This window comes from Lissotriton vulgaris, chromosome 7 (assembly GCF_964263255.1).
Source record: "Lissotriton vulgaris chromosome 7, aLisVul1.2, whole genome shotgun sequence".
NCBI classification, from domain to species: domain Eukaryota; kingdom Metazoa; phylum Chordata; class Amphibia; order Caudata; family Salamandridae; genus Lissotriton; species Lissotriton vulgaris.
This window is the reverse complement of record NC_141695.1, coordinates 575,131,230-575,157,426: the sequence shown is the minus strand read 5'-3', so window position 1 is coordinate 575,157,426 and position 26,197 is coordinate 575,131,230. Positions and strand designations below refer to the sequence as shown.

Sequence of the window (26,197 nt, the reverse complement as noted above, 5' to 3'; positions counted from 1 at the left end):
GTACTTGTGATAGACCTTAGAGCGTTTTTTTGCCTATTGCTGACCACTGACTGTATACCTACTGTTATAGTGTCAGTCACATTTTTCGTCTGCCATTACAGCATACAGCATGGGGCAGTGGACCAACCCACCTCAGACATTGGTTAAATACAATGTGAGTGAAGGTATTCGGCTCTTTCGTAAGGAGCGCATTCACACAAAGTATTAGATCAGGGACAGGGACTGCTATGGCAATGCATGCTTTCTGAGAACGAAAATGTATTTTTGCTTGAGCCATTTTTTTGTATTTATATAATGTGAGGATTCAGCAGTTACCCCAACAATAGTCCCCCACCCCACAAAAATAAAAACCTTTCTTGTGTTGTATCTAAAAAACATGACAAAATAAAAGAATCAATAAGAAAGCCAAAAGGCTGACACTCAACTCCAGACCTACTGACTTTGCCCCTGCTTCTTAATCGGCGTTCCATGTGGATTTGCCTGCTTATTAATAAAGGAATTTCTAGACAGGTTGGTACCTCTGAAAAGAAAGCAAATCGGTGATAGATTTAGTCACAAATGTGACACTGACTATTCCTCAGCACGACCAGCATTTGATAACAGTGGTGGCTCCTCTGCTGAGGCGGTGGAGCATCGCCCCACTGCCATGAAGCAGCAAAAGAAAGGAACAAATGAAATCATAATAATGTTATTATCATTTTGATTTGTCCTCTTGCTGCAGCAGCTTGCGTGAGGGGCGGGGCTGAAGAGCAGGGTACAACCCTCCTAAGTGCGTAATGACTGGTCGGCCCCCTCGGGCCGCCCAAAGCAGTCATGCGCAGTTTCCCTGTTCTCCATGCAGGTTGCATTACAATGTAGGTTGTGTGGAAGAGGACAGGACGGGACACAGAAGAGGCAGCGGTGGCAGGCGGCCAGCAGGGAGGTACGTTTTTTTTTTATCCCGATTCCCCCCCTCACCTTTGCCCCCACTCGTCCCACTGCTGCGTTTAAGTAGCAGCCGCAACTGTTTGATAAGCAGCAACCTATAACAAACTTGTGCTGGTCCAACTTGTCAAGTTAGAGCCCCAGCACTACACTCAATTTGGTAAAAAATAAAAACTGTTATTTACAGCGCTTAGAATAGGCAGAAGTGCTATATAAAGCGCTATGTACAAATCAGGTTGTTCTTGTTATCTGGGATACGGGGGTGCAGTGTGAGATCGCATACTCTGTGCTGTGAATTTAAACACAAACGCTGACAAGTGAGAGAGCTGCAACCTCAGACTCCAAGGAACGAACTGACAACTAAGGTAAGGACCCACACCTGAACACAGAGGTGGGAGAGGCCACAAATTAGCAAGGGAGACGAACCAAGAGGCTGGCTCGGATCTCTTAGACCCCATGCAGGAACTGAGCCCTGAAAATAAGCGTTATGTAAACCATACAGAATACTACGCAAAATATGATAAAGTGTCTTCCAATTTGAAAAAAAATATTTCTTTAACAATTGGAAGCTTTGATGTTAATAGGGCACATTATAGCTCTGCACTGAGAAGTACTTGATGAAAGTGACAGTTTAGTACGACTGGCTGTTTGAACTCCCATATTCAAAAGCGCTGTCATACACGATAATGAAGAAAAGAGATTACGTGAAATAAAAAAAATGTGCCTAAGACCAGACAATTTAAGTGGGGAAGTCGCGGTTTATACAGGTTTTCTGGTTTCACTCTGTACAAATCAGCCAGTAAACAGTTATCTGTTTGTCTTTCCTGTTAAGGCTTTGTTTTGACCTCACTGTGAATTTTTCGACAGTTTTTAAAATACAGCGCAAACTCAACCCGAAGGTATTGGAGCGCTTTATACGAGCACCAGTTACATTACATACGTTCATATGCATTTTGTATAGGCCCTGGGAGGAATTAACGGATATGCCCAGAATCACAGGATGCTCAGCCCTGCGCCGAGAATCGAACATGGTTCCCGAATTCTACAGTCCGCGGCTATAAGAACAGATTAGATTGAGCGTGGGAGACAGAAGCCACAAGAAAGCTCGGCTCCTTAAGGTCTCGAGGTTCCAACAGGACTCGAGCTGAGCCAGGCTTCAGTCTCGAGCCTGGCTCGAGGTTTCAGAGGCTCGCCCACCTCTGCTTGAGCACGACCAGTGGCTTTGCTGTCAAAGCCACATGCAGGGCTCGAGTCGGGGTACCACGCGGGTGGACGGCGTCCCCCCAATTGTTTTACCAAGAGGAGCAAATGGAGCCACACATTAACTCTTTGGCCTCTCTGGGGCGAGGTCGGAGCTCATCCAGAACGCTGCTCACGCGCTGGCTTCTCTGATGCAATCCCATCTAAGGGGTGAGCGAGGGGAGACAAGGAGTCTGATGGTGCAAGCCACCTTTCGTGACGTCAGTTCCTGCCGTGACGTCAGCGTCCCCCACTTCTTTTTTTAGGACTTGTGCCCTGGCCACATGCACTTGAGTGTGAGCTGTGACATCATGCACATGGATTGGTACCGGAGGGAGATTGTACACACACAGCACCTCTCTTCCCACTTTGGCAGGGAGGATACAGTGCTGTTCCTCCTCTGAATGTGCGTCCTGGCAAGGGGTGGATCCCTCATAACGTGAAGGGAGAGCCATGGGGCGAGGAACATGTAAGTGACTCGTACATGCATCCCCTTCTACCTTCTCAGGATGGGCACACCACTCCCCATGGAGCGGATCAGCAACCACAGCCGACCACCAGAACCTGCAGCTTCCTCCTGACCAGGTAAGACCAGCATCCGACCGGGACCTCCGAGGTTCAATTTGTGGAGAACCAGTTCTCACCGCCCTAACACCCTCAGGTTTGACCATCTCTGAATCAATCCCGGATCTGCGGGCCAGAGGCCCTTGGTGTCACGCCATAACTTAGCGAGGCCTCTAAGTAATGTGAAAAATCAGGACGGCCTTGGGTGACACCAGGACACAATTGGGCTGAATCCAGAGCTACAATCTGAGTAGGTTATTGTACCCTTAGTTTGGATCAAGATGCATATGGGGGCTAGAGAGGGAGCCTTCCGTCAGCAGAAGAGTCACGCCTGGGCCACCAGAAGGCTCTGTGATGCCAGACTAATGGCATCTGGGTGCTTTTCAAGTATCAAAAAACAAGAGGAATTGTGTTCATAAATACTTTATCAGTGAATCTATCTTTTTCTAGCAGCTAAAAAACAATGGGGTGCTGGCTTTGGGCCCCAAGTACCGTATGCCACTGGTCTAACAGAAGATGCAAGCACAGCATGGCCGAAGCCGTTTCCACGCATCTCTGGTCCATCACATATGAAAGCTCTGGTCAGAGTCTGCGTCCACTACAGAGGCCGTCAAAGCCATTCATCTCCAGTGCAGGAAGCATCTTTCGTGTACAGTTCATATTATAGTGCTGGGGTTCATTGGTAGTGGACCAAGGAGGCGGGCGTGAGTGACCTTGTGCTTTCAAACACTGTGTACAGCCAGGTAGTGCGGCGGCGTGAATTATCCCTTGCTGCCGTCTCCTTTCTTTCTCCAGTTCTTAATGGTCACTGGACAAAAGCTACCTTTGAGGCATCCCTGTTCAATCTAATCTCCCACTGATCACCTTGTTCAATCTTAGTACCGATGTCCACAGAAGGTACCACGCCCACCCCTGGGCCGGATTTTACGTCTGAAGGGTTCTGTACAATCTTAGAATAAGAGCCACGCATATGAGAGACGCGCATGGACCAGATATAGGAGTGACTGCTGCAGCCAGGCAGCTCCATTGGGTGCAGGCAACCAGCCCAGGCTCATCTACCCTTTCCTACTCTGGAAGCGCAGCTCTTGTATCCCTGCTTTTGTTTCAATTATAGCCAGAACTACACGATAGCTCGCTTTTCTAAGTAACTTAACCCTGCGTATTGCTTGCTTTATTCACTCAGAATAGGTCCCAACCCAACAAAACACATTAGACAGTGCACCACACACACACACACACACACACACAGCCAACAGTCAGCTATCAGAGGTCTCCAAACTGCACTTGCCACATACATAGAACTCGCCCCAAGGCCCATAACAAAGCACTAGCAGATGACCACACATACACTCAACACAACTACAATATTTCATCTGTCACCTAGATACATCACATTTAAATATGTGGAAAATCATATTATACTAGCATTATATTATAATGTTTTACGAATTTACATTAAACTAACATATTGCCATTACATTAACAACATACCTAACTTCACATATGTAAACAATATAGACAACTTCCGTGTCAACCTCACTATCACCAGCCACAACCATTTATGGCCTATAGAAAGGGAAACATGTTTCAAATGACTGCACTATCCGTTTTACGATGCCACAAAAACGCAAGAGGCACTTTAGTAGAATATAATCTGGATCCTATTACACCAACTGAATAAAGGATGGTGCTTTGAAAGTGCTAATAGTGTATGAACAGATTCTGAATCAAAGCTCATTCAAGTTCACATTTAGTTTTGCACAGTTAGTCAAGTCAAGTCAAGTCAGAAAATTTGTATAGCGCACTACATACCCAGAGGGTTTCAAGGCGCTTAGGAAGGGGAGGAGGATTATTTGTCAAATATCCACGTTTTAAGCTGCTTTCTGAACGCTAGGTGATTCTGGGTGAGTCGAAGGTAAGCGGGGAGTGAGTTCCAAGTTTTGGCAGCCAGGTATGAAAAGGATCTGCCTCCCATGGTGGTCTTGTTGATGCGAGGTACAGTGGCGAAGGCTTGGCTGGAAGAGCGAAGTTGGCGGGAGGGGGTGTAGAAGGACAGTCGAGAGTTGAGGCAATCTGGTCCGATGTCGTAGAGTGATTTGTGTGCGTGGGTAAGCAGTCGGAAAGTGATCCTCTTATTGACGGGTAGCCAGTGGAGGTCTTTAAGGTGACCAGAAATGTGTTCGTTGCGTGGGATGTCTAGTATGAGCCTGGCTGAGGCGTTTTGGATTCGTTGTAGTTTCTTCTGGAGTTTAGCGGTGGTGCCTGCGTAGAGGGTGTTTCCGTAGTCCAGTCGGCTCGTGACTAGAGCGTGGGTGACTGTTTTCCTTGTTTCGGAGGGGATCCAGCGAAATGTTTTTCTGAGCATGCGAAGAATGTTAAAGCAGGAAGAGGATACGGCGTTGACTTGTCTGTTCATGGAGAGTGAAGAATCCAGGATGACGCCAAGGTTCCGTGCGTGGTCTGTCGGGATGGGTGCTTTTCCGAGGGCTTCCGGCCACCAGGAGTCGTCCCATGCGGAGGGGGATGTACCTAAGATGAGGACTTCTGTTTTGTCTGAATTCAGTTTCAGACGGCTTTGTTTCATCCATTCGGCGACTTTTTTCATTCCTTCGTGTAGGTTAGTTTTGGCGGTGCTGGGGTCCTTGGTGAGAGAAAGGATCAGTTGAGTGTCGTCCGCGTAAGAGATGATGTTGAGGTTGTGTTGGCGGGCGATGGTCGCGAGGGGGCTCATGTATACGTTGAAGAGGGTGGGACTGAGTGAGGATCCTTGAGGTACGCCGCAAATGATTTCAGAGGCCTCGGACTTGAATGGTGGGAGGCGGACTCTCTGGGTTCTTCCGGTGAGGAACGAGGTGATCCATTCCAGTGCTTTTCCTTGGATTCCGATGTTTCTGAGGCGTTGTAAAAGGGTGCTGTGGCAGACTGTGTCGAAGGCTGCAGAGAGGTCGAGGAGGATGAGGGCGACTGTGTCTCCATTGTCCAGTAGAGTTCGAATGTCGTCTGTTGCTGCGATGAGGGCGGTCTCAGTGCTGTGTTTTGCTCGGAAGCCAGATTGTGAGGGGTCGAGGGATTTGTTGGCTTCGAGGAAGGCGGCGAGCTGGTTGTTGACGGCTTTCTCGATGACTTTGGCCGGGAATGGAAGAAGCGAGATGGGGCGGTAGTTTTTGAGTTCGGTGGGGTCTGCTGTTGGTTTTTTCAGAAGGGCGGTGAGTTCAGCGTGTTTCCAGTCTTCTGGGAAGGTAGCGGAGTTGAAGGAGCAGTTGATGATGTCTCGGAGGTGCGGGGCTATGACGGAGTCTGCTTTGTTGAAGATGTGGTGAGGGCATGGGTCTGTGGGGGATCCAGAGTGGATGGAATTCATCAGGCGGATGGTGTCCTCAGTGGAGATTGGGTTCCAGGCGTTAAGGGTGTTTACGGGGGGAAGATGGTCAGCAGATGGTCGGGTGGGTTGGCTTCCGGGTTGGTTGTCAAAGCTGTTGTGGATGTCAGCAATCTTGTTGTGGAAAAAAGAGGCTAGGGAGTCGCAGAGGGTTTGAGAGGGGGTGATGTCGTTGGAGTTGGCCGAGGGGTTGGAAAATTCCTTGACGATGTTGAAAAGTTCCTTGCTGTTGTGGGCGTTGTTGTCAAGTCGATCCTTGAATGCTGTTTTCTTGGCTTTTCGGATCAGTTGGTGGTGAGTACGGGTGGCGCTTTTGAAGGCGTCCTTGTTGCTGGTGGATGGGTCTTTTTTCCAGGCCTTCTCCATCCTGTATGATATTCTTACACCCGATACCACATATTAGAACATATCACAAACATGCAACACACTATAGATAAACAGCACAGTCAGCTGACACAGGGATCCGAACAGCATTTATCCCCAGGATACATCTCACACAAACACCAGCAAAACACATTTAATAGAACTCCTACCTACACATAGCACAGCCATGATGTGCGGTCAACTAGACCTTGCTAGTTCCCCAACATCTCGTTTCACCAAGATATATAAAACACAAACATCCAACAGAACACATTGGACAGAACTTCTATCATGCCCAAACCCGACTAACATATGAAAAAAATGGGATGAGGCCCACATACCCTTGTTCCACACTTTTTTGGCAAGGTGCACTGCTACTCCGCAATTCCGGGCAGTCTGGCACTGCCAGGTGTGCCAGCCAGAAAGGGACAGTGTGTGGGAGTTCTTTTTTGGTCTGGTAGGTCTTGATGGGACTAAATAAAGCCCCCCACGCTAGCCATTTCAAGCTGGCCAAACTGGCAGTGCCAGAAACCCCATCCCTGCACGGGCCAGGTGCATAGTTTAAGAAGAGATGCTTGTGGTACAATTGAGAATTAAAACGATACGGCCCTCTATCCTGTCATACTAAGAACACCATTTAAACAAGGAGGGTGTGGGGCACCCACAATTATCGGTACTAATTCCACAATATTGTATGGCATGGTCGATTTACAAACATGATATATTTATTAGACAAACTGATTTTCATTCCTCTTTTTATCTTCGCACTCATATGGACGTCTACTTTTCTCAGGTTAAACAGTTGCAATATGCTCCACCCTCTTCCGGTTACACAGGGCGTAATATTTCTCAGCCTGGCCAGCACCTGTTTCACCGCAGGGCAGTTGAGCTTGGGGCTTTTTCAAGGCGGAAATTGGTCAGAGTCACAAATGGATGCAGACGTAGCCCGTAAATGGAGAACAAATGCACCATATCTGCAGATGGCGATTGTATCTCACTGTGCCGTCAGGAAAGAGCCGTAAAATTGTGGTCTTCATGTGAGGATATGCGGTCTGTTCTAGTTTACAGACTACATCTGCACCCATCGATGTCTGTGACAAATTTCCGCCCTGAAAAAGCCACAGACTTTAATGCTGCAGGGCGAAACACGTATTGGCTGAAAAATATCTCCGCCTATGTAACCTTAAACGGACAAGGGATATTGCAACAGCCAGGGTGCGCAGTATGGGTAGTTTTCAAAGTGCCCTAACAGCACGTCACCAAGCTTCATCACATACAAATATCAAAGGGAACCTGTTCAACATGACTCCCATACACACACAACAGAACCATGATATGCCATATACTGGGGGTTCACAGTACCCCAACAGCACTTGTACAGAGGGGACTACTTTTGACTGAGCAGAGTTCTCCAAGGATTGGCTATCCAAATGTCTCCCTCTCTCCACCCACTCGCCCCTTTGTAGCGGCCATTGTGGGGTGGGTGCTCAGGACGTGCAGGCCGCACCCTTTAGTCCCCAGCAACAGCTTTCAATATGGCGGTGAGAGTTTCCAGTAATACTTTAATCTATGTACATATTTTGTGTATGTGGAGTCATTTATAGACACCTGCCAGGACTCGCACACAATGCGCACTGTAGGCCGGAGGATGCACAGCCCTCCTGGGACAATGAAACAACAGAGTGCTTGGCAGCTCGAAAGATACACTCATTTTAGATGCTTGTATTTCAGACACACCCTTTGGGGTCGTCGCTCCCCTCCACACATGCAACGTATGGAGCTCCTCACAATCCCAAGTTGGGGACAGGAGGGAAGGAGAAGCAGAGGATTGGTAGAATCGGGAGAAAGTGGCTCCGTGCCAATAATAAACCACCCATGCCCAAAGATAACATGGGGCTGTGATATTGAAATAGTGACCGAGTGTAAAGCTGCATTACAGGTGTGCCATATGCAACTTGTGAGTTAAGGATGCATTACTGGTGTGGAAGGAGTGACCATGCTCTATGAGAGCTTTGTTGAAGCGTTAAGAATAATCTATATTGCATGAGACACCTGAATGCTAAGGCGGCATTACTGTGCTTTATGAATATATTGCTGGATGTGAGGGAATGCCCAATGCTTTTAGTTGCTTTGCTGGTGTTCTATAGGTGAAAAAACCAAGTATAACAATGGGTCAAAAGAAATGTAGCTATCAAGGTAACTGTGTGTGTATTGATTGAACACAATCCCTGGATCCAAGGTATTCCCGGTGAAAAATGTGTTCCCATCAGATACCCGTCCTGTACCGCCCTACATCATTTGGGATCCTTCACCCGAAGGAAGTGGAAACAAGTCCACTGTAGGATTAGGTAGATTGTGTCCTAATCATATGTGAAGGAATTAGTGATGTAAAAATAAAGACTATGTGATGGTATCAGGGGGCAATGATAATTAGCAGTGCCAAAAGTGCTCTCTGTAGCATGTGATATAGGTGAGCCATGCTTCCTGGATGCATTCCTGGTGTTCGAAAGGTGAGCCATGCTTCCTAGATGCATTGCTGGTGTTCTATAGGTGAGCCATGCTTCCTGGATGCATTGCTGGTGTTCGAAAGGTGAGCCATGCTTCCTGGATGCATTGCTGGTGTTCTATAGGTGAGCCATGCTTCCTGGATGCATTGCTGGTGTTCGAAAGGTGAGCCATGCTTCCTGGATGCATTGCTGGTGTTCTATAGGTGAGCCATGCTTCCTGGATGCATTGCTGGTGTTCGAAAGGTGAGCCATGCTTCCTGGATGCATTGCTGGTGTTCTATAGGTGAGCCATGCTTCCTGGATGCATTGATGGTGTTCTATAGGTGAGCCATGCTTCCTGGATGCATTGCTGGTGTTGTAAAGGCGAGACATGCTTCATGGATGCATTGCTGGTGTTCTATAGGTGAGCCATGCTTCCTGGGTGCATTCCTGGTGTTCGAAAGGTGAGCCATGCTTCCTAGATGCATTGCTGGTGTTCTATAGGCGAGCCATGCTTCCTGGATGCATTGCTGGTGTTCGAAAGGTGAGCCATGCTTCCTGGGTGCATTCCTGGTGTTTGAAAGGTAAGCCATGCTTCCTGGATGCATTCCTGGTGTTCAAAAGGTGAGCCATGCTTCCTAGATGCATTGCTGGTGTTCTATAGGCGAGCCATGCTTCCTGGATGCATTGCTGGTGTTCGAAAGGTGAGCCATGCTTCCTGGATGCATTGCTGGTGTTCTATAGGTGAGCCATGCTTCCTGGATGCATTGCTGGTGTTCTATAGGTGAGCCATGCTTCCTGGATGCATTGCTGGTGTTGTAAAGGCGAGCCATGCTTCATGGATGCATTGCTGCTGGCGCAGGAGTGACCCGTGATCTGTGGCTGCACTGCAGTTGTGAGCGGAGTGACCCTTGCTCTGTGGCTGCATTGCAGTTCTGAGCGGAGTGACCCATACTGTGTGACTGCACTGCAGTTGTGACCAGAGTGACCCATGCTCTGTGGCTGCACTGCAGTTGTAAGTGGAGTGTCCCATGCTCTGTGGCTGCACTGCAGTTGTGAGCGGAGTGACCCATGTTCTGTGGCTGCACTGCAAGTGACCCATGCTCTGTGGCTGCACTGCAGTTGTGAGTGGAGTGACCCATGCTCTGTGGCTGCACTGCAAGAGTAACCCATGCTCTGCGGCTGCACTGCAGTTGTGAGCAGAGTGACCCATGCTCTGAGACTGCACTGCAGTTGTGAGCGGAGTCACCCATGCTCTGTGACTGCCCTGCAGTTGTGAGCGGAGTGACCCGTGCTTTGTGGCTGCACTGCAGTTGTGAGCGGAGTGACCGATACTGTGTGGCTGCACTGCAGTTGTGACCAGAGTGACCCATGCTCTGTGGCATCACTGCAGTTGTGAGCGAAATGACCCATGCTCTATGACTGCACTGCAGTTGTGAGCGGAGTGACCCGTGCTCTGTGGCTGCACTGCAGTTGTGAGCAGAGTGACCGATACGGTGTGGCTGCACTGCAGTTGTGAGTGGAGTGACCCATGCTCTGTGGCGGCACTGCAGTTGTAAGTGGAGTGACCCATGGTCTGTGGCTGCAATGCAGTTGTGAGTGGAATGACCCATGCTCTGTGGCTGCACTGCAGGTGTGAGCGGAGTGACCCATGCTCTGTGGCTGCACTGCAGTTGTGAGCGGAGTGTCCCATGCTCTGTGACTGCACTGCAGGTGTGAGCGGAGTGTCCCATGCTCTGTGGCTGCACTGCAGTTGTGAGCGGAGTGACCCATGGTCTGTGGCTGCACTGCAGTTGTGAGCGGAGTGTCCCATGCTCTGTGGCTACACTGTAGTTGTGAGTGGAGTGACCCATGCTCTCAGACTGCACTGCAGTTGTGAGCGGAGTGTCCTATGGTCTGTGGCTGCATTGTGAGCGCAGTGACCTATGCTATGCAGCTGCACTGCAGTTGTGAGCAGAGTGACCCATGCTCGGCGCTGCACTGCATTTGTGAGCGGAGTGACCTATGCTCTGCTGCTTCACTGCAGTTGTGAGCGGAGTGACCCATACTGTGTGGCTGCACTGCAGTTGTGAGCGGAATGACCCATGCTCTTTGGCTGCACTGCAGTTGTAAGTGGAGTGTCCCATGCTCTGTGGCTGCACTGCAGTTGTGACCGGTGTGACCCATGCTGTGTGGCTGCACTGCAAGAGTGACCCATGCTCTGTGGCTGTACTGCAGGTGTGAGTGGAGTGACCCGTGCTCTGTGGCTGCACTGCAGTTGTGAGTGGAGTGACCCGTGTTCTGTGGCTGCACTGCAGTTGTGAGTGGAGTGTCCCATTCTCTGTGGCTGCACTGCAGTTGTGAGCGGAGTGACCCATGCTCTGAGACTGCACTGCAGTTGTGAGCGGAGTACCCATGCTGTGTGGCTGCACTGAAAGAGTGACCCATGCTCTGTGGCTGCACTGCAGTTGTGAGCGGAGTGACCCATGCTCTTTGGCTACACTACAGTTGTGAGTGGAGTGACCCATACTCTCAGACTGCACTGCAGTTGTGAGCAGACTCACCTATGGTCTGTGGCTGCATTGTGAGTGCAGTGACCTATGCTATGCAGCTGCACTGCAGTTGTGAGCAGAGTGGCCCATGCTTTGCGGCTGCACTGCATTTGTGAGCGGAGTGACCCATGCTCTTCAGCTGCACTGCAGTTGTGAGCGGAGTGACCCATGCTCTGCGGCTGCACTGAAGTTGTGAGCGAAGTGACCCATGCTCTGCGGCTGCACTAAAGTTGTGAGCAGAGTGACCCATGCTTGGTGGCTGCGCTGCCTTTGTGTGCTAAGTGACCTATGCTCTGCAGCTGCACTGCATTTGTGAGCGGAGTGACCCATACTATGTGGCTGCACTGCAGTTGTGACCAGAGTGGCCCATGCTCTGTGGCTGCACTGCAGTTGTGAGCAGAGTGACCCATGCTCTGTGGCTGTAATGCAGATGTAAGTGGAATGTCCCATGCTCTGTGGCTGCACTGCAGTTGTGAGCGGAGTGACCCATGCTTTGCGGCTGCACTACAGTTGTGAGCGGAGTGACCCATGCTCGGCGCTGCACTGCATTTGTGAGCGGAGTGACCCATACTGTGTGGCTGCACTGCAGTTGTGAGTTGAGTGACCCATGCTCTGTGGCTGCACTGCAGTTGTAAGTGGAGTGTCCCATGCTCTGTGGCTGCACTGCAGTTGTGAGCGGAGTGACCCATGGTCTGTGGCTGCACTGCAGTTGTGAGCGGAGTGTCCCATGCTCTGTGGCTACACTGTAGTTGTGAGTGGAGTGACCCATGCGCTCAGACTGCACTGCAGTTGTGAGCGGAGTGTCCTATGGTCTGTGGCTGCATTGTGAGCGCAGTGACCTATGCTATGCAGCTGCACTGCAGTTGTGAGCAGAGTGACCCATGCTTTGCGGCTGCACTACAGTTGTGAGCGGAGTGACCCATGCTCGGCGCTGCACTGCATTTGTGAGCGGAGTGACCTATGCTCTGCTGCTTCACTGCAGTTGTGAGCGGAGTGACCCATACTGTGTGGCTGCACTGCAGTTGTGAGCGGAATGACCCATGCTCTGTGGCTGCACTGCAGTTGTAAGTGGAGTGTCGCATGCTCTGTGGCTGCACTGCAGTTGTGACCGGTGTGACCCACGCTGTGTGGCTGCACTGCAAGAGTGACCCATGCTCTGTGGCTGTACTGCAGGTGTGAGTGGAGTGACCCGTGCTCTGTGGCTGCACTGCAGTTGTGAGCGGAGTGACCCGTGTTCTGTGGCTGCAATGCAGTTGTGAGTGGAGTGTCCCATGCTCTGTGGCTGCACTGCAGTTGTGAGCGGAGTGACCCATGCTCTGAGACTGCACTGCAGTTGTGAGCGGAGTACCCATGCTCTGTGGCTGCACTGAAAGAGTGACCCATGCTCTGTGGCTGCACTGCAGTTGTGAGCGGAGTGACCCATGCTCTTTGGCTACACTACAGTTGTGAGTGGAGTGACCCATACTCTCAGACTGCACTGCAGTTGTGAGCGGACTCACCTATGGTTTGTGGCTGCATTGTGAGCGCAGTGACCTATGCTATGCAGCAGCACTGCAGTTGTGAGCAGAGTGGCTCATGCTTTGCGGCTGCACTGCATTTGTGAGCGGAGTGACCCATGCTCTTCAGCTGCACTGCAGTTGTGAGCAGAGTGACCCATGCTCTGCGGCTGCACTGAAGTTGTGAGCGAAGTGACCCATGCTCTGCGGCTGCACTACAGTTGTGAGCAGAGTGACCCATGCTCGGTGGCTTCACTGCATTTGTGAGCCAAGTGACCTATGCTCTGCGGCTGCACTGCATTTGTGAGCGGAGTGACCCATACTATGTGGCTGCACTGCAGTTGTGACCAGAGTGGCCCATGCTCTGTGGCTGCACTGCAGTTGTGAGCAGAGTGACCCATGCTCTGTGGCTGAAATGCAGATGTAAGTGGAATGTCCCATGCTCTGTGGCTGCACTGCAGTTGTGAGCGGAGTGACCCATGCTTTGCGGCTGCACTATGGTTGTGAGCGGAGTGACCCATGCTCAGCGCTGCACTGCATTTGTGAGCAGAGTGACCCATACTGTGTGGCTGCACTGCAGTTGTGAATGGAGTGAACCATGCTCTGTGGCTACACTGCGCCCTGTGCTCCATAGCTGCATTGCTGATGTCGAAGAAGCAGCCTTGCTGGTGTCTATGCCTGCCTTGTTGGTGGCATAAGAGGGATGCCCAGTTGCCCCAGCTCTAAGCCTTTCCTGGTGGTGTTGAGGGAGCGACCTTTGACACATGGCAGCATGGCTGGTGTGGTTAGAGTGGGCATAGCGCTGTGACTGCATCACGGGTGCTGTAAGCCTAACCCCTCTCAGAGCTACTTCCGCACCCGGCGCTGTTGCCCCGCTGCTCACATGGAGAGCCCCACCGCAGTCTCTGCTGCCTCAAACCAGAGCCGAGGGAGGCGCCTGTGCACCGTGCTGGCCCAACAACACAAGGGGTCTCAGAAATGCCTCAGTGGCAAGCGGGCGCAGGGGTGGGGGGTGACAACGGCCCCTTTCCCGGCTATTGGAAGAACCGCTGACACCCCCGCTGCCCCCGGGCACACCCTCGACTCATATTGTTTCCCAGCCCTGTGCTGGAGGGCCACCCACAGGGCCTGCTGCAGCCATTCGCTCCGCTGCTACAGCAAAACGGGGCATGCCCCCCCCCCTGTTTCTCCAGGGGCACAGATTTCAAAAAGCGAAAACAGAGCCCAACTTGTCATTGTCAAAATCTGTTTGAAATTAGAGGTCTATTGAGATGCATACAAGACAACTTGAACCCTCTAAGTGGATTCTCCAAAAAACATCTGGCACCTTATGTCAAAAGTTTCAACGCGCTCTGAACGTACAGCTGAGAAAGTGAGGAGATATAAGCGAGGGATAACGCGAGGATAGATATACAGCATTAATGTTCCAACGTGCGATGAACTGGTTTCTCGTGGGTCTCAATATTTGATGTGTTAGGGTCTCGAGGTCCTCGGGTACTTCCCCAAGATCAAACCTTGCGCGAAGTTTCCTTCATCGAATGTGGACAATTAAGACGGTGTGTTGTCACATCTCCTATAAATTGTGGACTTCGCTGCGGTTTTTCAGAAATGGCTCTAGTCGTGCGAGCTCCAGGGCTCACTCTGCGCGGTCACACTCTTCCCCCCCCCCCCCCCTCCCCCTCCCCCTCCGTCCTCCCCAGGGCACTAACAGCCCACGAGGGACGGTGTGCACAGGAAGGTCTACCTGCTGCTTTATCCTTCAGAACATTATTTCAAAATATGTCAACTGTACCAAAAATGTTATTAATCCAGCATGCTATGTAGAAATCACAGTGTACGCAAAAACGGATACAGAAACGTTGTTTTCGCTTTAAAATTATTGTTTGGAGCTTTGCAAAACATATTCCACGGTGGCAAGCACGGGAGCAGAGCTTCCAGCCGCCTTCCCCATACCTGCACGGTTTCCGGCAAGAGCTCTTGTGGGCGGTAAAACAAGTCTTGCCATGATAGGATCGAAGATCCGGGCTAGTCCAGTGAAAGTCCCTCGTCCTGGGAACGTCTTCTCCAACCCCCTCCCGCCCCGCGAGCCGCTGACATGCCTGGCACGGAGCAAGCACACTGGCCCGGTCCCAGACTGTAATGTGTGCAGGCAACGGTAACATCAGGGGGGGGGGAGGGGGCCCGCCGGGCTCTCGGTCTCTGCTTCATTTATAAAGTGCGAGTTTCCTGCAGTCCGGGTCACAGCACACACATCCGCCGGAGTGCGCTCTGTACTCCGCTCTTCTGGGGGTGTCATACGTGTGCAGCAGGCACTCGCACCACAGGTCTTTGGACGCCCCTCCTCCCCACAAGCACTGCTTTGGGCTCATTCATAAAAGAGTTTGCTTCAAAGCGCCGCTCGAGTACATTATCCCTCCTGGCTCTGCCCACCCTCTGCCCTGTCACGCGCGCTGCCCACCCTCTGCCCTGTCGCGCGCGCGCCCCCCATGCCCAGATCTCGCGCGCACACCCACGCGGCCCCTCTGGTTGTGCGCTGGCACCCAGTGCCGCTGGCGCACCCAGAGGCGCCTGGAAGCCTCTCTAAGGACAAAGGGCGCTGGTGGGACTCACCCCGGGCTGCAGCTGCTGCGCCTCTGGATCCTCTTCGGAGTGTGCGAGGCTCCGCCCGCCGCTGCTCACGTGGTGCAGGAGGAGGCGAGGAGCGAGTGCGCTCTGTGGCTGGAAGAAAGGGCGACTCCAGAGGTGGGCAGAGGAGCGGGGCAAGGGGGACAGGGACGGGCACCGGGGAGGGGCGGGAGGGGAAGGCCGTAGCTGGTGAACCCTCTCCAAGCGAGGCAGAATGTCAGTCCTCGTTTTCTGGCTCACCCCCCCCCTCTCTCTGTGGAATCCAGTTCACTCCAAGGCAGGAGCCTGGGCAGCTTCGTTAGTGCCATGTGGTCCGCGTCACGCATGGCATCTGTCCTGGGCTAGCTGAAAGAGCTACAGCGTCACACGTAGCTTGGAGTCACATAGCTTGCGCTTTCCGCCTGACATCCCTGTCAAAATACACACATGAAGGATGTGAAGTCATTCTGCCTTCCGCCATTCCTACCTTCTCAGTTATACTCACTACTCACGGTTCCAAAACCAAACTACAGATCCCATAATGCAAGACCCTGCAGGCTCCAGTGCCAGGAACTGGTCGGCATCATAGTGACCAGCGCAGCACTTGAGGTGAGATCGGAGTGCAGAAATGATAGTGAGATCAAAGCGCAGCACTAAAAGTGAGATGAGAGTGCAGTGATGACAGATTAGAGCACAGAACTAACAGTGAGGTGAGAGCGCAGTACTAACAGGGAGATCCGAGTGACGTGTGCTCATTGTTCGAGGTAATGTTGACACTGAATCCAGCTGCGGTGTGAGTGCGCTTCTAGCAGGGAGGCTGGTGACAAGTGGTGGGTGGCCCGTGGAATCACCGTGGCATTTTCTGTGCTAGTGCACGTTGGCTTTTATGAGAAACGAAGCAGCAGCGCGGTGATCAGAGTCTGACAAAGATACGTGCATGGTGTGCCATCTACCCACTGAGAATGCTCCTAGCCCTGGCATGGGCGAGCTAGGCCCATACCCATGGCGCTAACCTTCGGAGGTACGCATAGAGCATTCTGCATTAAGGCCTTTACACTCAATTCCACTCTGTGCAACTGTACTCTACCCTGCACCACTCCACTCTACGCCACTTCACTCTACTCTTAACCACTGCACTCTACGTTAATGCACTCTACACAACTGTATTCTACTCTGCATCACTGTACATTACGCCACTGCTCTCTATGCCACTCTACACCACTGCACTCTCCTCTGCAACACTGCACTCTCCGCTACTGAACTCTACACCACTCTTCTCTGCACTGCACTGCTCCACTCTACGCTACTGCACTATATTCTACTCTGCAACACTCTACACCATTGCACTCTATGCCACTCAATCCTTCTCAGTACTATATGCCACTCAACTCTACTCTGCGCAACTCTACATAATTGCACTCTATGCCACACAATTCTTTGCATAACTATATGCCACTCAACTCTACTCTGCACCACTGCCCTCTGCATCATTCAACTCTACGCAATTCTACTCTAAGCCACTGCAATCTATGCCACTGCACTCTACTCAACTCTACCCCACTTCACTCTTCAATGCACCAGTCTAATCTGTGCCACTGAATTCAATGCCAATGCACTCTACGCCACTATTCTATTCAATATACTCTACGCCAATCCACTCTACCCCAGTCCACTCCACTCTGTGCCACTCCAGTGTATGCCACTCTACGCAACTCCATACTATGCCAATCCAATACACAACACTCTACTCCATTCCGCTCTACAACACTCCACACCCCTCTCCTCTATGCCACTAACATTTAGTCCTGCTGAACAGCAGTGACACTGGTGTAAACCATGACTAAAACAGATTGGTAAAGCCAATAGCTCTTGCATAGGTGAAACCTAACGGCTTTGTCAATGCTTGTTTTATTTACCAGCAGCAGCAAGGGCGCCATATTTCTTTCAGCTCAGGGCAGTAACGCAGCAAAGGCCAACACTGATGACTGTTCATAGACAGTGCTACTTACAGACTGTAACACCCGCAAACAAAAGTACTACTTACACGCTGTGACATCCACCTACAGAGAGTGCTACTTACACACTGCAACATCCACTCACAGAGAGTGCTATTTACAAACTGTGACATCCACCCACCGAGAATGCTACTTACACACTGTGACACCCTCTTGCCAAGAGTGCTACTTACAAACAGCAACATCCACTCACAGAGAGTGCTTTTTACAAACTGTGACATCCACCCACCGAGAATGCTACTTACACACTGTGACACCCTCTTGCCAAGAGTGCTACTTACAAACAGCAACATCCACTCACAGAGAGTGCTATTTACAAACTGTGACATCCACCCCCCAAGAGTGCTACTTACACACTGTGACACCCTACCTACGAGAGTGCTACTTACACACTGTAACACCCACCCACCGAGAATGCTACTTACACACTGTGACACCCTCTTGCCAAGAGTGCTACTTACAAACAGCAACATCCACTCACAGAGAGTGCTATTTACAAACTGTGACATCCACCCACCGAGAATGCTACTTACACACTGTGACACCCTCTTGCCAAGAGTGCTACTTACAAACAGCAACATCCACTCACAGAGAGTGCTATTTACAAACTGTGACATCCACCCCCCAAGAGTGCTACTTACACACTGTGACACCCTACCTACGAGAGTGCTACTTACACACTGTAACACCCACCCACCGAGAATGCTACTTACACACTGTGACACCCTCCCACCGAGAATGCTACTTACACACTCTGACACCCACCCGCCGAGAGTGCTACTTACACTTTGGGATGACAGCTCATAGAGAACTACTTACAAACTATCACACTCACCCACCAAGAGTGCTACTTACACACTGTGGTACCGCTTTTGGCCGCCATACGTGTGGCAGGGTATGCTCAGACGTGAGTCCCTTGCTCACTTTGCCACTGGATTCAAGCAAGCCTGGCTGAAGACGGCTAGAATGCCAGAAACCGGTCCTCGGTAGCTTGTTTCCGGTCCAGGGAAGGCATGGCTTGGCAGTTCGGGCTGGGCTGTTCCCATGAGGCACAGGGTCAGACTGATTTGCATATGGCCATGTCTGAACTGGGGTGGCAGAGTGGGCTAAAGAACGGTGATGGATTAAACCCCGATCTTTTGACTGGATGTGAGTGTTTGATTGGTTCAGATACTCCGTCTGTTACCACCCCCTTTTGTACGACTTTTGTGCCATCCACCCACCGAGAGTGCTAATTACCACAGTGATGACTGTTCAAAGAGAGCCATACATACACACTGTGACGGCCGTCCAAAGGTAGCGCTACTTACACATTGACAGCTGCCCGTGGAGAACACTACAGACCGAATGTGAAAGTTGCCCAAAGAGAGTGCTACTTACATAATGTTATTATGATACGAGGCCACAGGGAGTGCTACTTCCATGATGTAAGAGCTGTCCAGGGAGAGAGCCATGTACAAAATGTTACAGAGGCCCACGGGGAGTGCGACTTACGAGGTGTGACTGCTGCCCACGGAGACAGCTCCATGCACAATGTGACAGGTGTATTTACGCACTGACTGCTGTCCATTGAGAGCGCCACTTACCGAACGTGATCACTAAGCATGGAGAGCGCTACTCACCGATTGTGACAGCTCTCCAAGGAGGGGGCTGGTTACACAATGAAAGCTGTTCTCAGAAAGTGAACGTTACATAATATGAAGGCTGCTCATGGACAGTGCTACCTACCGCAGACATGCCAACCCTCCCGATTCAGGCGTGAGACTACCGATTTCAAGGTTAGTCTCCCGCCTCCCGATTCCTGCAAGCAAAAACCCGATTCCTCGAGGGTTTTAGCTGACAGGGTTTGGTATTGTGTAAGGTGCTAATTCTTCTAGCAATATTCAGAGTGGCCATGCAGGGGCTCTAGAAGGGGTGAAAAACCAACAAAGCGTCATTAACAAGGCAATGGTCTTTTAAAGACGTGTGAAGTATTGGGGCGGCTGTGTGTGCGCGGGGAAGTTGTTACAGCCCGGGTTGCCACACAGGAGGGGGAGGAGGAGTGCATGCACTGCCAGCAACCTGCCAGGCCAGTGCACAACACTTGCATCACCCTCTCTCTGCCTGCCATTGCGCTCCGTGCATCTTAAAGTTTAAAAAAACACGTGCATTTACGTTTCAAATGTCCGATCCTGCAGCAGCCACTTTCAAAGCCCATACATGCCGCTAACCCGATTCAATGCCCCACTCTCCCGATTTTTTTTTTTTTTTAATTCTCCCACTTTGCTCTTCTGAAATGTTGGCATGTATGACCTACCGAGCCTGGCTTCTGCCTGCACAATGCAATTTACATAATGTATCTCTATTCAGAGTAATTTACTAAATGTGACTGCTGCCTACACAATGCAATTTACATAATGTATCTCTATTCAGAGTAATTTACTAAATGTGACTGCTGCCTAGACAAAGCAATTTACAAAATGTGACTGCTGCCTAGACAAAGCAATTTACAAAATGTGACTGCTGCTTAGACAATGCAAGTTACAAAATGTGCCTGCTGCCTAGACAATGCAATTTACAAAAGGGGACTGTTGCCTAGACAGAGTACCTCACCAAATGCGACTGCTGTATAGACAGAGTCATTTTCTAAATGTGACTATTGCCTAGACAGAGTCATTTACAAAATGTGCCTGCTGCTTACATAGTGTAATTTACAAAATGTGACTATTACCTAGACAGAGTAACTAACAAAATGCGACTGCTGCATAGACAGTAATTTTCAAAATGGAACTGTTTCATAGACAGTGTAATTTAGAAAATGTGGCTGCTGCCTAGGCAATGTAATATACCGAAAGCAACAGCTTGCCACAGAAAGTGCTATTTACAGAATATGACTACTGGCTACAACGAGCGCTACATGCAAAAATAGACAGCTGACCGGGAAAGAACTACACCCGATGTGATATCAGTACCTGCCTGGTGAGGGCTGCCTATAAAATCTGACCGATCTCCATAGAAAGTCCTACTTACAGCATGTGACAGCTGTCAACAATGGGCACTCTTTATCAATCCGACAGCTGCCCACGGAGAGTGCTACTTATTGAAAGTGAAAGCTGCTAATAGAGACTATGTGTGACGGAATGGGATACCTGTAGGCAGTGCTGCTTGCAGAATGTGACAGCTGCTGACAGAGAGTTACAGAGCATGGCAGCTACCAAAAGAGAGTGCTCCTTTCTGGACCGCCCACTTTTAGTTATTCTGTGACAGCTCGGCTATTAACAGACCACACCTGCGCGGAGTCCATTGACCACTCAGCCGTCTACACACAGCACCGATGACGTCTGCGCTTGAGACAGCTCTTCCGAACAGCCCCCCTGTGACAGCTTAGATGCCTGGACCCCCTCAACTGATGGCACAGCTCTACGGAGCGCTCAGGCAGTCGCCATCTGCGACAGCCCACCAGTCTATAGACAACACAGAGAGAGACATTTCGGTGTCTCCCTGTCCAGAGAGCGCACCCCTGCAGTCTCCTCCAGGAGCAGGGATGATGTCTGCATACAGCATCCCTGCAGTCTAGCCCCGACAGCCCAGATGTCTAAAGGCAGCCTCTCTGCATTGCTTCCAGTGACAGCTCAGCTGTCTACAGATGTCACCTCTGCAGTCTCCCCGTGACAGCTCTGCTGGCTACAGAGAGTAACAATGCACAGCTCTGTAAAGGCCCAGCTGTCTCGTGGCTCCTCCAGGCACCAGTTGTCTCTGGAGAAGATGGCGGCACCTCGGCCCCCCAGTAAGGCAGGCAGGCTCTCTGCCACATCTGGGACAGTTGGCGGCAATCCTCTGGGGTCCGCTCTCCCCACTCCATATCACCCCCCCCCCCCCCCCCCCCCCCCCCCCCCCCCGCAGAGGTGTGTCGCGCGGCGCTGCCTTGCAGCTTGGCCCTAATGTGGAACCAGCAGGCTGACTCTACTCACGTTAACCCCTCCCTGGCTGCAGAGCCCAGTCCCGCTCTGACAGGGTAAACACGTGGCCCGTGGGTGCCGTCGGGGCATCGCTTTTAAGTCCTTGCATTGCTATGTACTGTAAAACGTATGCAGCGCATCATAACCCCAAGGAGGCTGCGAAGCGCTCCATGGCAGTGCCATTAGACGCATCCAGATTTAAGGACTGCCCACCCACCAAAAGCCCATCTCGCAGGATAACTGCGGGCGGGAGACGCCTGAAACCCCTTACCCAGAAATATGAATGGGCACGCCAGGAGGGCACTGGCAGCATCTTCGAACCGGGACTTAGTATCGCTACGTCACTGCGCGTCGTGTAAACATACACGTGCGATTTCCCAACGAAGACGTTTACTTCTGTGTGGTTTCTCAGTTTACCAATGGCGCGCGCTGTGGAAAAGAAATACTGTTTATTGTAGTTTCGGGCACGTGCCGGGCTAAGGCCCAAAATGTGTCACGCCCGGCCTCAAGTTAGTGAACGAGGTCTTTGGGGGCTCTAAGCGCCTCGGCTTGGGGTCCCTTTCAAAGCAGGCCAGATGTGGCGTGTCGGGTGGGGTTTCATTTAGTGTCTTGTCATGGAGGGGTGATTGCTTTAGGGAGGCTGGACCCTGCTATTACCAAGAGCTCGGTGAAGTCCAGGTATTCAGTGTCTGTGAGCTGAGCTGGGTGCAGGGACACCGCGCCCTCGTAATAATTCACCATTATAGCTGGTGCTGTTGTGAGGTCGGTAATTCCCTATATAGGGAGCCCCGGAGCTGTGCGTCAGGGAGAAGGTGGCAAACCCACAAGGACTTCAAAGGAAGGAGGCGGCGGCCAGCAGCCCGCTCCCAGAGGGCAGCGCGGCGCACCCTCGACACAAAGAATCCGAGTCACCTGTGCACTCCGCGAAGAAGAGGAAACAGAGGGCTCTGTCTGGAAACACAATGCCGCCGGAGAGGGGCTGGCCTCGTTCCCAGGGTGCGGCGCGGCTGTCATAACAGTGTGCGGCGCACAGAAGTGATGGATGGACATCTTTGAATCGGGTTTAAACCTGGTCAGTCAATAAAACTTTATTTGGCTCGTTAAAACCACAAAAGTGTACACTTTACATTTTATAAACCTTTTTAAAAGCACATGGCATAATACATTATTAAAAACAATAGCAGCTCATAGACATTACACAAAGATAACCCATATCCTTAAGGTACCAAACAGATTTCTTCCTAAAAATTGTTAAGATAAAAATAGATTCAACATATATATACAGTCTTTCTAAAATACATACATTGCTATTCACCCTTAAAAATATACTCTCATTTTATACTAAGTGAACTGCTGCACCTTTTATTATATCAACTGGAGAAACACCCTCATTTTGCTCCTAAATTTCCCCAAAGCACAGGCTACATCTAACATTGTCATTTCCACTAGCAAATTAGCAGCTTGTATCCTATTCCTAATTCTACATTTTTTGAATATCGGACATAAAATCTCTTTTCGTATATCTAAAACCGACCTACAGTCTAATAAAATATGTACGATATCACAGGGGGTACCTAACATACAAGTACATTTACCATCACTATTTATCATGGAATTTTTAACCCTGTTATTTACGTAGCAAGGGTTTATTCGCATTCTCATTTTTAATACCTCACGTCTTAGATGGTAGTTCGGTAACCTGTCTAAATAGGGATACTGTTGTACTTCTGATTCCCACATCTGGGTCATATGGGCCACCAATGTTTTCCTCAAGAGGTACTCACGGTCACCTATACGGGACCTATCGGCTCCCAGGGACCTTAGTTCTTTTTTACCTATTATTGCATGTCCTAGCTGCGGGCTTAAATTTAGACCCAGCAATCCATACACTTCTCTTAAAGGGGCTCTTGATTCTTTTGCCCAGGACAGCTCACTAATGGCAATTTCACCTCTACACCACTGGGAGATTTTATGAATCTCCCCTGACCCTAGGCGCTGCCAAAAGCGTATTAGGGCCATACTGGCAGTTACTGCCCGAGAGGTGAGTTCCCGCTCTACTCTAGCTGCTTGTACCATTGATGATTTTGGCAGCGAGAACAGGCTTTTCAGGAAATTTCCCTCCTCTGTATTCCAACATTTTTTCCCACTTAGAGTAAGTACCTCTGACCCATAAAGAAATTGAGCAAGGACCATTGCTAAGTAGGCCTTTATTTACAGCCCATCTGACATTTCGCCATAGACGCTGTTGAATCTTTTTAGACCCTTCACAGTAGTTGTTGCCCTCATTTTTAAAGCTTCCAGAGGGGTATACCATTTCAGATTGCTTGTGAACCATATTTCCTGGTATCTATACTCTGTTACCCTCTCTAATAGAACTGTACCTAGACACCAAGGGAACCTAGCCTCGCTTCTACCAAAACATAATATTTTGGTCTTCTCCATGTTCACTACTAGTTTTTTATTTAAGCAGTATTAATTAAATACGTTTAATTTCCTCTTGAGACCTATCAGTGTTTGGTCCATGATCACAAGGTCATCCGCATATAGCAGGCAAGATATGTGGTTACCTCCTAATTTTGGGCTAGCCCCTCTGGCCTCTCCTAGTTTCAGTGGTAGATCGGCTATAAACAGAGAGAAAAGAAAGGGGGCTAGTACGCACCCCTGCCTCAAACCATTTCCCATCTGGATCCTCCCAGATAATCCTCCCTCCTCATCCAGGATTATCTGGGCCCAATTTTCTGAATGTAAGGCCTATATAAGGGCTAGCAGATCATCATATATTTTATAGCCTACCAGGATTGACCACAGCTGCTCCCTGCCCACGAGGTCAAATGCCGCGCGGAAGTCCACTAAGCAGCAAAATAGGTTACCCCTCTGCTCTATCGACTTCCACCGACCGCCCAGAGAGCAAAGCAGTGGTCAACCGTTGAGTGCCCTTATTTAAATCCCCCCCTGTTCAGGGGGAACTATCAAATTACCTTCTGGACAATTTTTCAGTAGCCCTAGGATTACTTTGGAGAATACCTTTTCTCCAATATCCAGGAGATTTATTAGGCGATAATTTTTTAGGGGAGTTTACATCACCCTTTTTATGTATCGGTCTTATAATAGCCCCTTTCCAACTATCTGGCAAAATTCCTGTATCTAAGATTCTCATAAACAACTTTGAGAAGAATTTTGCCCACCACTCTGGGTTCGTTAGGTCTCGCCTGTCGATGCGCATGCGCATCGAGCAAGCGAGACTATTGCGAGTTATCCACTCTTTATCTACACTGCAAGGAATCGTGGCGATTCCTTGCAGTGCCCGTGACTTTTAAGGTCAATGCGCATGCGCCTAAGCTCAATGCGCATGCGCATTGACCTTAAAAGCGCGTGCGCGTGCACGTCCGTCTTTGTTTACCCTGCCGTGTCGCACCTCTCCCCTCTCCGCCCCCTCCCCGCTCCGCCCCCTCCCCTTCCCTCCGTGTCGCATTTCTCCTCCCCCCTCCCCTCTCTTCCGTCCGTCCGTCTTGTTCAATCGTTCTTCCCCTTTCCAGCCTTTTTCTAATTCAGTTCATGCTTCTTTTTATCTTACCATATTTACTTCTGACTTTCCTGTTCCAGCCCTCTTTCTTGCACATTTTCTCTTTATTTTCCCTTCTCACTTCAGCTAGTGTCGCACCTCTCCCCTCTCCGCCCCCTCCCCGCTCCGCCCCCTCCCCTTCCCGCCGTGTCGCATTTCTCCTCCCCCCTCCCCTCTCTTCCCTCCGGATTCTTTTGAAGTGTTCCTGACAGTTACTCGCAAGTGGGTTGGAAGTACAATAAATACATGAACTTGCCCTTTCATGTGTGGAGGCTTCTTTATAGAATTGGTGACGATCCCCAACACACTGGACTCATCAGCGTGCAACCCTGTGCAATATCGCTCCACATCCTCCTGCTGGAAATCTTTTGGATTCTCTGTTTTCTAAAAACAACAGGCAAGTACTGGCTATTTTAGCACTATGCGTTAACTAATTTCAATGAAAAATTGTATACCATGGCGGTAAGTACCTTTTGCGATGCTTGCAGCATTTGTCATTATCTAAGATGTATGTGACGGTTCAACTGTATTAACGGCTTCAACCTCAACTGTCACTGCAACACTTCATCATTACGCTTTGGTTATGCGTTGCCTCCATCTTGAGATGACAATCCGAATGCATACAGCGCAACGTTCGGTATACTGAAGCACTACGCAACATGCGTGCTACCATTCTCATTCTTGCTGTGCATTGATTGTGCTGCTCAGAGTTGTGCCTAATCATTTCCCAAAGGTTGGTTATCAGAGACTGCGGCAGTATGCCCACTGGTTTCTGCTTTTAGGTTTGGCTTCCACAGCATTGATTACTATTGCCTTCCTCAGCGGCACGCCCATTGGAAACTGAATGGATTGTTTTATTGGCTGCTTATTGGCTTCTATGGCATTGTTGTATTGGCTTCCTCAGCAGCGGTGTCACGCTTATTGGGAAACGGGTGATTTCCAGTCTCACCAGCACGCTGTAATAAGGCAGCACCCTTTGCTTATATATTAGTGGTACACTGGTCATATTGTTTGGGAAATTGTTGTTGACCGTGAGTGAAAGTACGTTTTGGGCGCCAGCATCTGAATTCTGCAGAGCATATTGTGGTGCTGGAGG

The 26,197-nt window shown here is 50.2% G+C and overlaps 1 protein-coding gene across 3 annotated transcripts in view; it reads right to left on the bottom strand.

Annotated features, from left to right (window-relative positions):
• The window catches only part of SEPTIN9 (septin 9), a 554,478-nt gene that overhangs the window by 137,804 nt on the left and 390,477 nt on the right, over positions 1-26,197 (bottom strand). The window contains exon 1 of one of the 3 annotated variants that reach the window (XM_086930665.1): positions 15,593-15,713. The exons of the other annotated variants lie outside the window; for them this stretch is intronic. The gene's annotated coding sequence lies outside the window, so the exon portion shown is untranslated. Of the gene's footprint in view, positions 1-15,592; positions 15,714-26,197 lie in introns of those variants that run through there. 3 annotated transcript variants of the gene reach the window in all.